Source organism: Anabrus simplex, chromosome 2, assembly GCF_040414725.1.
Source record: "Anabrus simplex isolate iqAnaSimp1 chromosome 2, ASM4041472v1, whole genome shotgun sequence".
NCBI lineage: Eukaryota > Metazoa > Arthropoda > Insecta > Orthoptera > Tettigoniidae > Anabrus > Anabrus simplex.
In genome coordinates, this window is record NC_090266.1 from 474,206,458 (window position 1) to 474,211,174 (window position 4,717).

At 35.4% G+C, this 4,717-nt stretch overlaps 1 non-coding gene across 1 annotated transcript; it reads left to right on the forward strand.

The window, feature by feature from the left end:
• The first annotated feature begins 4,308 nt into the window (after positions 1-4,308).
• On the forward strand, positions 4,309-4,412 carry LOC136865053 (U6 spliceosomal RNA). The gene has a single exon (XR_010859440.1). It is a non-coding gene; the product is annotated as a U6 spliceosomal RNA (small nuclear RNA).
• Positions 4,413-4,717: the final 305 nt, after the last annotated feature.

The window sequence follows — 4,717 nt, forward strand, 5'->3', positions numbered from 1 at the left end:
GTCCTTCATAGCTAGAGGAATCCCCAGACAGAGAGCGAGCTATGAAAAATGACAAGGAAAGAAAATCAATACTAATAACTCCGCCCACTAAAAATGGCCGAAGCACAGCAATGCCAACGTGAAAGCTTGATTTGTATGGTAAGATTTCGAGATATGCATAACAATTGGTAAGGGAAACCTCGGCATGTCATATGTTTTCATAATAGACCACTGCCAAAATTTGAGTTGTTTATAAAATGTTAACATGTGGAAAAATACGCTACCATTTGTTTATATAACCACTAGTAGCGTCCCCAAGCCAACTAAGTACGCAGACTCCGCACGGGGATCCCCGAAAAGGCATCATTTTGATAATAAATTTTAAATAAACCTCCGATCGATGCGGCTTCCGCACATGGCAATAGTATTTTAGTGTATGAGTCACACATTTGAGCGCATTACCGATGTCATACAACCCGCAGAACCACTAATATGAAAAAATGTGGTGGGGACTGAAAGACGTCTATTGTTTGTGTAGGGGTAATATTATAAAATGGGCAGCCATGAAGATACAATATCCACTTAACGAGAAGGATTGAAGGCAGACCCACGGTCCGCTGGTGTTCTGACCTTACCTATATTCGGGAGTGATAATACATTCTGCAAATACGCGGTGTGAAAAACCTTGTCTAAGTGATAGTATTGAAAGTATTTAAGTAACGTGACCGCGAGAACTGTGTTACAGTTTTAAAAAACTGTGTTTTTGAGTGACGCAACTTATTTCAACGTCATTAGAGTTGATACAGTGAAGAAGAGTAAACTGGGATTATGAACGTGCTCAGCAGGAATAGAAGAGGATTCGAACCTGTGATCCACGACAGCGCCATGAGAGGCTAAGCGACAATAAGGGCCTTTTCCTGGGCCCGAACCAAGGACTTCACGACATGATTATACTGTAAGTACAAAAATATAAATATTTATCCAAATAAATGCACGGTTATGTAATATGTAGATCACACAAATTAGGTTAGTAATGTAAATTGCCTGTATTCTTGAATTAGACAAAGGCTTGTGAGTGGTCTTCATATTGTTTATATATATTCATCTGGGTGGGAACAGAAACTCTATTATATGGCTAAAATTTTCTGGCCTGTAAAATATAATTTTAATATAATGCATGTACGTGATTTAATGGAAAAATATCAGTAAGTCTGAGAGTGCTTTAGATTAGGAGGGCAAAATGTAGATTTGTATTATTGATGATTAGCAAGATACCCGTTCTTCGCTACGGTATTATAATGAAATTAATAAATGAATGCTTAACATTTTATATATAATCCGCCGAAATTTGAGATCTAACTGGTTTTCTGTGAGAATCCGCCAAAATTCGTTATCTGACTCGTTTTCTAAGAGATTAAGGCAAAGTTCCTCCAATTTCCAATGTTTATTTCCAGCAATCGATTTCGTACTTCCCGGGCTAGTTCCAGATATTCCACCCGGCCAGTTGAGTCCCTAAATCTTTGCCATCTTTTCCTATAAGCATTTTAATGTGGATCAAATCCTTGAGGAGATCCGACGTGGTGTCGTCTTGGCTGCCATGGCGATACTGAACACGCGGCCGGACTGCAGTCGTAGTCATTATTCGTTTCCAGCGCGGTCCGCACATTTTGACGACGGTCCAGAACATTATTATTATTATTATTATTATTATTATTATTATTATTATTATTATTATTATTATTATTATTATTATTATTATTAGGATGGGTGATATTAGTTGGATTTAGGTTATTATTATTATTATTGTTATTATTTTTATTATTATTATTATTGATGGTCTGGAACCCACAGGATGACGCAAGACCGCTACTTGGCGCTAAACTATATTCTCTGCCATTGTCATTGCTGACAATATGACCAGCACCATCGTCGCGCAATTGCGCGAGATTTCTGGTGACACGAATGATATACTTCCGTGAATTATTGACCTTATTATAGAGGTGAACAATTGCACGGTCAATGTCATTCATATCGTTTATTTCAAATGTGTTAAATGCTTATTTGTATGCCAGGATAATCTACTGTATTCTAAATTTATGTACTCCAAAGGAAAAGATGGTTCTTGAAAACAAACTCAGGAAAGATTAAAAATGATCAGTTTATATTAAGAATAAGTACATTATGAACAGTATAATCAAATGGTCTCAACTCCTTTTTCACCCCACTGCCGTTCATTTGATTTACACCCCCATACGCCCAAGAAAGAAGGCGTGTTTCCTAATGTTTAAAGGAGATTCCAAATACCAATGTTCACGTCTGTTACCTTCAGTTCTGAGATATAAGTATCCCCATTAAAAGAATTCACTTTTTTCACTTCCTTTCACACTCCCCCCCTATAAGTGTATTTCCCGTTAAATATACTTGTCTCTTTAATAGTAAAGGATCTTCTAAATATCAGTTATCACGACTCTAAAATATTCAGTTTTGAGATGTGTGTCCACATGAAAGGAATTCAAATCCATTTCACCCCCGCCCCCCAAAACGATTTCGCCCAAAAACGCTTTTTCCTTTGTTTTTAATAAGGGATCCAAATATCAATTTTTACGTCTGTAACAACTTTACTTTTTATTAGATGTAAGTATCCTCATACAATTAATTAAATTAATTTTTCAATTTTTCACCTCCTCCCATTCATTGGATTTTTCGACAATACGTGCTTGTTTAATTTTAAAGCAGATTGAAAATACCAATTTTCAGGCCTGCAAAAGTTTCCGTTTTTGAGATAATAGTATCCACATACAAATAATTGTAGTTGAATTTTTCAACTTCTCTCCTCCGTTTAGGTGGATGTTCGAAAACAAAAAATACGTATTCCTTAATTTTAAAGGAAATTCCAAATATCAAATTTCACCTCTGTAACATCTTCAGCTTTTGAGATATCAGTATTCTAATCAAAAGAATTCAACCACATTTTCAGTAATTTTTACCTCTCCACCCAAGTGGTTTTTCCGAAAACTAAAAATATATGTTTCTTTATAAAAATACTATTTTTTACTTCGGTAACGTGTTAAGATTTAGCGATATACTGTGGAAATCCTCATTTTAAAATTTCACCCCTTTTTAGTTCCCCTTGAGAGGAGATTCCAAAATCAAATCACCTATGTTCCTTTACTTTTACAGCAGATTCCAAATACCAATTTTTACGTCTGTAACATTCTACTTTTCATAGGAGATCCAAAATACCAATTTTCAGGTCCGTAATATCTTCAGTTTCTGAGATATAAGTATTCTCATTAAAGGCATTGAACTTCTTTTTCACCCTTTTCCACCCTTCCTCTTGGTATTTTCCGAAAACCAAAAATACATGTTCCTTTATTCTTAAAAGAGATCCCAATTACCAAATTTCAGGTCTGTATTGTCTTCAGTTTCAGAGGTATAAGTATCCTCATTAAAGGCATTCAACCACCTTTCACCCCCTTTCACCACTCCTATTGGAATTTCCCGAAAACAAAAAAAAATGTGTTTCCTTCATTTTAAAGGGGGTTCTAAATACCAGTTATCACAACTGTACGATCTTCAGTTTTTGTGATATGTGTCCTCATAAAAGGAATTCAACTCCTTTTCACCCCCGGCTCCCAAGATGATTTCGTCAAGAACGGGTTTTTCTTTGTTTTTAAAGGAGAAAGAAATACCAATTTTCATGTCTGTAACATCTTTAGTTTTTATTACATGTACGTATCCACATACAATTAATTCAATTAATTTTTCAATTCCTTCACCTCCACCTCCCCAACCCTTCATTGGATTTTACAAGAATACGTGTTTCTTTACTTTTAAAGCAGATTCACGTCTGCAAACTCTTTCGTTTTTGAGGTAATAGTATATTCATGCAAATATTTAAACTATTCTTTCAATTACCTTTCCATCCCTTAGGTGGATTTCCGAAAACAAACTCTACGTATTTCTTTAAAGGAGATTTCAAATACCAAATTTCACGTCTATAAAATCTTCAGTTTTTGAGATATCAGAGTCCTAATTAAAAGAATTCAATCCCTTTTTCATTCACTCTCACCCTCCCCCCCCCCCCCCCACGGGCAAGTGGTTTTTCCGAAAACAAAAAATTCAGGTGTCTTTATTTGTTATATAGATAAAAATACCACTTTTCACTTCTGTAACATATAACGTTTTTCAGATATACTGTAGAAATGCTCATTTTAATATTTCACTCCCTTTTTAATTCCCCTTAAGTACAGTTTCTAGAAACAAATCACCTATGTTTTTTTACATTTACAGGAGATTCCAAATAGCAATTTTTACGTCTGTAACATTTACCGCTTCGGCGGTACATATACTAAAATTGGAACGATACAGAGAAGATTAGCATGGCCCTGCGCAGGGATGACACGCAAAATCGTGAAGCGTTCCACATTTTTAGTGGATAGGGTCTGACACATCCCACACTGACGAGTCTAGTGTCAGACCTAAGACGAAACGCGGGTTAATAGAGCAAAAGCCTGAAAAGCCTTACACCTGATATGTTTCTGAGATACACTGTAGTTATAATCTTTCTAAAAATTCACCCCAATTTGTCGTTCCCGTTTAACCCCCATTAACTGGATTTTCCGAAAACAAAAGAATACGTGTTTCTTTGTTTTTAAGTGAGATCCCAAATACCAATTTTAGGTGTGTAATATTTTCAGTTTTTGAGATATAAGTATCTTCATTAAAGGCATTTAAT